Below are 10,502 nucleotides of genomic sequence, written 5' to 3' on the forward strand. Positions count from 1 at the left end.
GCATGTCAGGGTAAACTTCATTCAACTACAGAGGATACTTGCAGTCAAACTAAAAGAAGCTGTCAAAATGGACAGCAAAGTTGCTTTCATGTTTTAATTAAAAACAGTCTGGAAACACAACAAACAGTAGTCAAGACCTTTTTTCCCCTTTAGTAGTTAAAAGCTTTAATCGGCAGGGCACTAATTTCCACATCTGTAGTCCACATCTTGACCTTCTCAATAGACAGTTTTAACAGCTTCTCCCCCCCCCCGCTTCCCCTTCACACATGAAAACAAAAGACAGCCATTGATAGTCTCTACCACTAACTGTCTCACCACACCTATTTCTGAATTAAAAATTACCCAAAGTGACCTAAAACATGCCACTTTGGGTCAAATGTGAAAAAATATATTAATCTAAGAAAACTTAGCATTATTATAAAACATCTGTCACAAGTCTTCGTCTGTCTGAGTGGTGGCCTCTGTCACATCTGAACAAAACAAAAACAAATAATATTTTTTGACAGTTAGTATTTATAAACAACTTTAACAAATATACATGGGTAAAACAGACATTTGCATATATCTAATCCTTATAAAATCACAAATGAAGAAAACAAAACATGATACTAATCATGGATTTAATATTTTCTCCAAATGATTTATCATAAACTAAAATAAATAATTCGCATTCATGTTTATTTGTATGTAGACAGTCGTTCAATAGTAATTCATAGAGTATTTTTTCTAAGTCCCATTTCTTAAAATAAGACACTGAAGCCAACATTCACTGTTTATACCATCCAAACAATACATTAAGACTTACCATCACGTGCGAATGTAATCGAAGCTTGCAATGCATCCAGCTCCTGGGCAGTGTTATTCAGCATTTCTTTTTCAGCATCCAGCTGTTCTTTTAAAACAGAAATCTTTCTTTCGGCTGCACGCCTGAGCCGCACCTGCCGAACCAAGAGGTCCATTGCCTTGGCATGAAGTTGCAAGCACCTTGTATATAGATCCTCTCTGCTGACCCCTGGGTCCAAGCAGGCATACTGAAATTACAAAATATTTTGGATCATAACAAAATTAGAAAACAGTTATTCGCTTCAATCTATGCTGCCGCTACAATGTAATGTTTGTAGTGCCAGATCACAACAACAGCTGTATAAAAGTCTCAGCTTAACCTTGTGCCATCCTTTAAAAAACTTACGTTGATCACCCTGGGGACCCAAAAAGGCCCCAGTATGGCACAAGGGTTAACAGTGACTTATATGAAAGAGCAAACAAACAAACAAACAAACACAAGAAACACTAAACACAGCATCCTGCCCAGCTCTGTAACAGGTAATGTAGCGTAAAAACAAATTTTTCTACACTATAAATAAAATTTAAGAAATATTTGTTACTTACAGTTGATAGTTGAAATTCTTGACGCAATGATTCAACTTCAGGATCATTAATCCCAGCAAACTTCGTTGGGGAAGCATATGCCATTCTCTATTTATGATAAAGTATGAGGTTAATTAGTTACATTTTACACAACATTCAAACAATATACAAACATGAGAGCATCAAAGAGACTTTACTTACACATAAACATGTAGTTAGTTCACAATAATGATCAGTAATGCAATTACATTCATTCAAAAAACACAAAACATATATATAAATGGTAAATGGCCTGTATTTCTATATCGCTTTACTAGTCCCTAAGGACCCCAAAGCGCTTTACACATCCAGAATGAAGGTGTAAATTAGTCAATGTATGACATTAAGATAATGCTCACCAACTCTTGCTGTCTGCTGCTCAAATTTGCTTAAAGAAAAGGATTGAACGCACAACAAATCACAGCTATGTGAAAAATTACAATTATCCTCTTACGCTCTATAGCCACCAGTACTGTGGCTCAAGAGTTATGCAAAAACCTCCATGTATCACACCTTTCATGCAAATATCACGTAGTATCCACAGAAGCCTTATAATTTTAGCTAAATGGTCATATAAACCATTTCTAAAACTACCAAAGACAGCAGAAACAAGCATGATTGAAATAGCAGTTACTAAACTGCTTAAAATCTGCTAAACACACATAAACCAGCCAAAAATGTTCCACACTTCATGTATTTCATTATATTCATGTTGTGCTTTACTTGTAATAAGAAATCAGTGGCTAATTACCCGGCCTAGCTTTCACAGATTTCAGTCTTTCAAAAAAGACCACAAAATGGCTTAATGGCCCAAATTCACTAAAACAGAAAACCAAACCAAAGACTTTTCACCAGTACCCCTCCCACAAACAATAAAAAAATAACTTAAATACAAAGTAAATTCTGTTACTGAAATTTAAAATGTGGTTTTACACCAAAAATAAAATTCAATTTACAACAAATAAAACTTACCAAGAATTGCACAAGGGCAGGGTTTTTCAAAAATAATCTCTTGTGATGTTTGTTATAGTGGTCTAAAATAATGTCCTCGAATCCTCAGAATGTTAAAATCCAAAGCTCTCCTCTTCTCGTTTGCTAAAAGCAAAGTGGCTTAAAAACCAGTAGCACAGGTATTTATTGAAATCATGAGGGACATTCAAAAAACTTCAAATGATCTTTTGTCTCAGTCTAACCTTTTCAACAGTGTCACTTGCCCCCCCCTTGCTTGCCCTTCACACATGAAAACAAAAGACAGCCATTGATAGTCTCTGCCACCAACTGTCTCACCACACCTAATTCTGAATTAACAATTACCCAAAGTGACCTAAAACATGCCACTTTTGGGTCACTTTAGGTCACAGTCCCAGTGGGTGACAGCATATAAAAGTAAGAAAGCTTAGCAAGTACCTGATGCTGTCAAATCATAAGAAATTAGCAGAAATATCGTAAAACCAAAACAGTCAAATGAAAAAGCAGCATAAGCCAAAGTTCCTTCAGAAGTACAGTATCAGAGAATGGTGAAAGACTGTTGGAATAATTGGCAGTGGAGTTTATCGTGTGGTCTCTGTGTTTTTCTGTCAGTTAATCAGGCTGAATCTGCCAAACTGCGAGATCATTGAAAGGCCCACAACGAATAGACACAACGAAGGTTAAATCAATTTGGTAGCAAAAGACTGTTATTTAGCATCTTCATTGATGTCAATGACAAACAAAGAAGAATAGTTCATTCTGGTGAAAAACCAGCACGAGTTATCTACACAAATCTTCCATAGCTCTAAGGATTAACGGCAAGTCTTGTTCCTTACTGTTCATATTGAGCTTCTGTTTAATACATTGGCAGTGCAATAGCATAGTGTTTAGGTTTATATCAACAAAATACAGGAATCTTAATAGAACAACTAGAGAATGAGAAGAATACATAAATATGAAAAAATATATTTCAGCTTCTCCTCTCTGTTGTGTTGCAACATAGCCATTCGACATGGAAAATGAAGTAGCTTTCAAGAAAGAGAAAGCTTGAAAAACTTACAAACACTGACAATCAACTAGTGTACAGCTTTCAAGTGTAATTTATACATTTTAATAGTAATGTCTTTAAAACTATCAGTGACATTGAAAGGAGTTATTAGTTATTATCAAAACATCAAATTGTTCATAAAACATAAGTTCGCTTTTTTTTATTTTAAAGCCAAAATGACACCAGTGACACCACTAGTGTTTTATAAATCTTGATTCATAAACAATTATGTTAGAAACTTATTTCCTATTCACAATACTTGTTATTATTAAACATTTAATGTGAAAAAGTTTCATCCTCCTCTTAGTCTTCATACATCTCTTTTTTTAAACTTGTAGAGTTGTAGAATTTAAACTAATAACACATATACCATAAGGATGAATAAACAGTCAAAGAAAACCAAAATTTAAAACAGGAACATTTATTATAAAATATTTACACATCTGTCACAACACTTTGTCTGTCTGACTGGAGTCCTCTGTCACATATGTACAAAACAAACCAAAACAATATTTTTCACAGTTGAGTATTCACAGTATTTATAAAGCAATTGTAAAAAAATTGAGTAGTTAAAATCTTTATTCAGCAGTACACTAATTTCCATAGCTGTTGTCACCTTGGTTTCACAGCCTTACAACTTATTCATTTCAACAGTGTGACCTCAAGTTTGCCCCCCCCCGCTTCCCCTTCACACATGAAAACAAAAGACAGCCATTGATAGTCTCTACCACTAACTGTCTCACCACACCTATTTCTGAATTAAAAATTACCCAAAGTGACCTAAAACATGCCACTTTGGGTCAAATGTGAAAAAATATATTAATCTAAGAAAACTTAGCATTATTATAAAACATCTGTCACAAGTCTTCGTCTGTCTGAGTGGTGGCCTCTGTCACATCTGAACAAAACAAAAACAAATAATATTTTTTGACAGTTAGTATTTATAAACAACTTTAACAAATATACATGGGTAAAACAGACATTTGCATATATCTAATCCTTATAAAATCACAAATGAAGAAAACAAAACATGATACTAATCATGGATTTAATATTTTCTCCAAATGATTTATCATAAACTAAAATAAATAATTCGCATTCATGTTTATTTGTATGTAGACAGTCGTTCAATAGTAATTCATAGAGTATTTTTTCTAAGTCCCATTTCTTAAAATAAGACACTGAAGCCAACATTCACTGTTTATACCATCCAAACAATACATTAAGACTTACCATCACGTGCGAATGTAATCGAAGCTTGCAATGCATCCAGCTCCTGGGCAGTGTTATTCAGCATTTCTTTTTCAGCATCCAGCTGTTCTTTTAAAACAGAAATCTTTCTTTCGGCTGCACGCCTGAGCCGCACCTGCCGAACCAAGAGGTCCATTGCCTTGGCATGAAGTTGCAAGCACCTTGTATATAGATCCTCTCTGCTGACCCCTGGGTCCAAGCAGGCATACTGAAATTACAAAATATTTTGGATCATAACAAAATTAGAAAACAGTTATTCGCTTCAATCTATGCTGCCGCTACAATGTAATGTTTGTAGTGCCAGATCACAACAACAGCTGTATAAAAGTCTCAGCTTAACCTTGTGCCATCCTTTAAAAAACTTACGTTGATCACCCTGGGGACCCAAAAAGGCCCCAGTATGGCACAAGGGTTAACAGTGACTTATATGAAAGAGCAAACAAACAAACAAACAAACACAAGAAACACTAAACACAGCATCCTGCCCAGCTCTGTAACAGGTAATGTAGCGTAAAAACAAATTTTTCTACACTATAAATAAAATTTAAGAAATATTTGTTACTTACAGTTGATAGTTGAAATTCTTGACGCAATGATTCAACTTCAGGATCATTAATCCCAGCAAACTTCGTTGGGGAAGCATATGCCATTCTCTATTTATGATAAAGTATGAGGTTAATTAGTTACATTTTACACAACATTCAAACAATATACAAACATGAGAGCATCAAAGAGACTTTACTTACACATAAACATGTAGTTAGTTCACAATAATGATCAGTAATGCAATTACATTCATTCAAAAAACACAAAACATATATATAAATGGTAAATGGCCTGTATTTCTATATCGCTTTACTAGTCCCTAAGGACCCCAAAGCGCTTTACACATCCAGAATGAAGGTGTAAATTAGTCAATGTATGACATTAAGATAATGCTCACCAACTCTTGCTGTCTGCTGCTCAAATTTGCTTAAAGAAAAGGATTGAACGCACAACAAATCACAGCTATGTGAAAAATTACAATTATCCTCTTACGCTCTATAGCCACCAGTACTGTGGCTCAAGAGTTATGCAAAAACCTCCATGTATCACACCTTTCATGCAAATATCACGTAGTATCCACAGAAGCCTTATAATTTTAGCTAAATGGTCATATAAACCATTTCTAAAACTACCAAAGACAGCAGAAACAAGCATGATTGAAATAGCAGTTACTAAACTGCTTAAAATCTGCTAAACACACATAAACCAGCCAAAAATGTTCCACACTTCATGTATTTCATTATATTCATGTTGTGCTTTACTTGTAATAAGAAATCAGTGGCTAATTACCCGGCCTAGCTTTCACAGATTTCAGTCTTTCAAAAAAGACCACAAAATGGCTTAATGGCCCAAATTCACTAAAACAGAAAACCAAACCAAAGACTTTTCACCGGTACCCCTCCCACAAACAATAAAAAAATAACTTAAATACAAAGTAAATTCTGTTACTGAAATTTAAAATGTGGTTTTACACCAAAAATAAAATTCAATTTACAACAAATAAAACTTACCAAGAATTGCACAAGGGCAGGGTTTTTCAAAAATAATCTCTTGTGATGTTTGTTATAGTGGTCTAAAATAATGTCCTCGAATCCTCAGAATGTTAAAATCCAAAGCTCTCCTCTTCTCGTTTGCTAAAAGCAAAGTGGCTTAAAAACCAGTAGCACAGGTATTTATTGAAATCATGAGGGACATTCAAAAAACTTCAAATGATCTTTTGTCTCAGTCTAACCTTTTCAACAGTGTCACTTGCCCCCCCCGTTCAGGGAAACGGGGTTGTCATGGTGGCACGTGGAGTTTCAATCACTCGCCAAAAAGCAGTAATCTGCTGTCACTCAAAATCAAAATGTCCAATATGTCCCAAAGGTCGCAGGCGTGATGAGACTCGAGCTCGGAAATGTTTGTTATGCCATTTGTCAGTAATGGTTAGAGTGCCACCTAGTGGAACGACTATAATCATGATTGAATGAGATGAAATGTTAGCTGGTGGTTGAATGCATGAATTCCATCAATGTGACATCAGATCGGACGTGCTGGTTGTAGGTGTTGGGCGTAGCTCGACGCGATGGGGTGCGAGGGCCCTCATAACGCTGCTTGCAGCTTTAATTAGGGCCCGAGCACTGACAGTGCGAAGGCCCTATTGTAATTGCTCTGTTTATTATTATTATTATTATTATTTCGGCAAATGAATTGGCCGTTTGAGGGCCTAAACATGCTCGAAAACTCATGAAATTTTGCACACATGCCAGGTCTGGTGAAAAATTTTGTATTTTAATGGTTTTACATATGAGCACTGGGAAATGGCTCTACAGCGCCACCTATGCCTTGTTAAATGCAGCCCTACGACCACATCGTTTCAGCTACATGTATGAAATTTGGCACACATGTGTATCATGCCGAGTCGAACAAAAAAGTCTGTGGGCCCATTGATGCAAACCCAACAGGAAGTCCGCCATTTGGAAGAGAAGGTGACATTTTGGCTCTAATTTTGCCATTTCCATGCCTCGAACTTTTGCGAACTCCTCCTTGGGATTTGGTTGTATAAGCTTCATCTTTGGTCAGTGTCAACTACACACCTGGGCCATGTTAAATTGCGGAGCTTTTGAGTTTTCACAATACTATGAGGCCGTGGCGCCATGGCGAATTTCGATGACTCGCCATGAAAATCTTATTGCCTCTCATTTTGTCATACATTTTCTGACCTTGACCAAAGTGAACACATATGATAAGGCTCCACCCCTGAACATATTTCAACTGCCATATTTGACACCAGGGACAGCGCCACCTAGTGGGAACAGGAAATGTCATGTTTTACACTTTGGGGTACAGTATTGTGATGGGTGACACCTGCAGCCTCAAATTTCTCCAGGAAAGCCTTAAGGAGTTGGTCTTGGGTTACAGTGAAAACTGTGACTTTTCGCAAAAGGGTGTGACCCCAGCAGCATGGCGAACTTTAATGTCACGCCATGAAGAAACAAATTAGTATAACTCAATGAAATCCAGTCTGTTCAGTACCAGACTTTACAGGCATGATGTCAGACCTGCCCTGAACAGATTGATGTGCCCATTGTCGGGAATACGTACAGCGCCACCTAGTGGCAACAGGAAATGTCATGGCTTTAATTTTGTTGTACTGATTTTCACAGGTTCATCGTGGCCACCTCAAAAGCGGTGAATATCAACATCAGTCCCTCGTGATGCTTCAGTGCAAAAATTGTGACTTTAAACTGAACGGCGCACCCTGGTGGCAACGCGGTCCACCATGAAAGATGAAGTGGCTTTTGAGGGGCTTGGAAAGTATATAGAGGCTTTAAATTTAGCACACCCCTCCAAATGGATGAAGGCTTTGTTGTCATGTGATCATTTTTATTGAATAGCGCGAAATGGCTCCACAGCGCCCCCTACAAAATTTCAAAACCACAGCCCCAGCTCTGTGTTTTATGTATGAGTCTGAAACCTGGTAAGCTTATAGGAGATATCAAGATGTACAAAAAAGTCTCTTGGAGCAATATCCAAAATCCAACAGGAAGTCAGCCATTTTAAAATTAATGTGCAATTTTGGCGACATTTTCCCCTCTTTTCAGGCTTCATACTTTGACGAACTCCTCCAAGGGATTTCATCATATTGAACCATTCTCCAGTGTGTGGAATCTAAAGACCTTTGTGATGTTAAATTGCGAAGCTTTTTACGTTCAAGGAAACGGGGTGGTCATGGCGGCACGTGGAGTTTCAATCACTCGCCAAAAAGCAGTAATCTGCTGTCACTCAAAGACACAAAGTCCAATCTCTCCCAAAGGTCGCAGGCGTGATGAGACTCGAGCTCGGAAATGTTTGTTATGCCATTTGTGCATAAGGGTTAGAGCGCCACCTAGTGGAACGACTAACAAATCATGAATGAATGAGTTGAAATGTTAGCTGGTGGTTAAATGCATGAATTCCATCAATGTGACATCACATCGGATGTGCTGGTTTTAGGTGTTGGGCGTGGCTCGACACGCCGGGGGTGCGAGGGCCCTCATAACGCTGCTTGCAGCTTTAATTATTATTATTATTATTATTATTCCGGCAAATGAATTGGCCGTTTGAGGGCCTAAACATGCTCGAAAACTCATGAAATTTTGCACACGCGTCAGGTCTGGTGAAAATTTACGTATTTTAATGTTCTCAGACATGGCCAGGGAAAATTAGCTCAGTAGCGCCACCTAGAAAAATGAAAAACGCGAGCCCCCGATATGGGTATGACCTACATGTTTGAAAGTCGGTACACCTATATAACGTTCAGAGTCGAACAAAAAAGTCTATTATGGCAATGTCCTAAACCTAACAGGAAGTCCGCCATTTTGGATTGAAGGTGACATTTTGGCTCTGATTTTACCGTTTCCATGCCTCGAACTTTAACGAACTCCTCCTTGGGGTTTGATTTCATAACCTTCATATTTGGTCAGTGCCAACTACACCCTTGTGCCATGTTAAATTGCGGAGCTTTTGAGTTTTCACAATACCATGAGGCCGTGGCGCCACGGCGAATTTCGATGACTCGCCATGAAAATCTTATTGCCTCTCATTCTGTCATACATTTTCTGACCTTGACCAAAGTGAAGACATATGATAAGGCTCCAGCCCTGAACATATTTCAACTGCCATATTTGACATCAAGGACAGCGCCACCTAGTGGGAACAGGAAATGTCATGTTTTACACTTTGGGGTACAGTATAGTGATGGGTGACATCTGCAGCCTCAAATTTCTCCAGGAAAGGCGTAAGGAGTTGGTCTTGGGGTACAGTGAAAACTGTAGCTTTTCACGAAAGGGTGTGACCTCAGCAGCATGGCGAACTTTGATATCTCGCCATGAAGAAACAAATTAGTATAACTCCATGAAATCCAGTCTGATTAGTACCAGACTTTACAGGCATGATGTCACACCTGCCCTGAACAGATTGATGTGCCCATTGTCAGGAATATGAAGAGCGCCACCTAGTGAGAACAGGAAATGTCATGTCTTACACTTTGTTGTACTGATTTTCACAGGTTCATAGTGGCCACCTCAAAAGCGGTGAATATCACCATCAGTCCTTGATGATGCTTTAGTGCAAAAATTGTGACTTTAAACTGAACGGCGCACCCTGGTGGCAACGCTGTTCACCATGAAAAATGAAGTGGCTTTTGAGGGGCTTGGAAAGTTTATAGAGGCTTGAAATTTGGCGCACACCTCCATTGTGCTTAAGGCTTTGTTGTTATGTGATCATTTTCATTGAATAGCGCAAAATGGCTCCACAGCGCCCCCTACAAAATTTCAAAACATCAGCCCCAGCTCTGTGTTTTATGTATGAGTCTGAAACCTGGTAAGCTTATAGGAGATATCAAGATGTACAAAAAAGTCTCTTGGAGCAATATCCCAAATCTAACAGGAAGTCAGCCATTTTAAAATTAATGTGTAATTTTTGTGACATTTTCCCCTCTTTCCAGGCACCGTTCTTTGACGAACTCCTCCAAGGGATTTCATCATATTGAACCAATCTCCAGTGTGAGGAATCTAAAGACCTTTGTGATGTTAAATTGCGAAGGTTTTTACGTTCAGGAAACGGGGTGGTCATGGCGGCATGTGGAGTTTCAGTCACTCGCCAAAAAGCAGTAATCTGCTGTCACTCAAAATCAAAATGTCCAATATGTCCCAAAGGTCGCAGGCGTGATGAGACTCGAGCTCGGAAATGTTTGTTATGCCATTTGTCAGTAATGGTTAGAGCACCACCTAGTGGGACAACTATAATCATGATTGAATGA

At 38.1% G+C, this 10,502-nt stretch overlaps 2 long non-coding RNA genes across 2 annotated transcripts; both read right to left on the reverse strand.

The window, feature by feature from the left end:
- Window positions 1–584: 584 nt before the first annotated feature.
- Window positions 585–2,675, reverse strand: LOC146653312 (uncharacterized). The gene is made up of 3 exons (XR_014907694.1): window positions 2,380–2,675; window positions 1,390–1,476; window positions 585–1,031 (listed from the first exon to the last, which is right to left on the reverse strand). It is a non-coding gene; the product is annotated as an uncharacterized LOC146653312 (long non-coding RNA).
- A 1,761-nt stretch (window positions 2,676–4,436) lies between these two features.
- On the reverse strand, window positions 4,437–6,687 carry LOC146653313 (uncharacterized). The gene is made up of 3 exons (XR_014907661.1): window positions 6,232–6,687; window positions 5,242–5,328; window positions 4,437–4,883 (listed from the first exon to the last, which is right to left on the reverse strand). It is a non-coding gene; the product is annotated as an uncharacterized LOC146653313 (long non-coding RNA).
- Between the last annotated feature and the right edge of the window lie 3,815 nt (window positions 6,688–10,502).

This window comes from Rhamphochromis longiceps, linkage group LG15, assembly GCF_057381845.1.
Source record: "Rhamphochromis longiceps isolate RC_006_pf linkage group LG15, R_longiceps_female_GT1.1, whole genome shotgun sequence".
In the NCBI taxonomy this organism is placed as follows: domain Eukaryota; kingdom Metazoa; phylum Chordata; class Actinopteri; order Cichliformes; family Cichlidae; genus Rhamphochromis; species Rhamphochromis longiceps.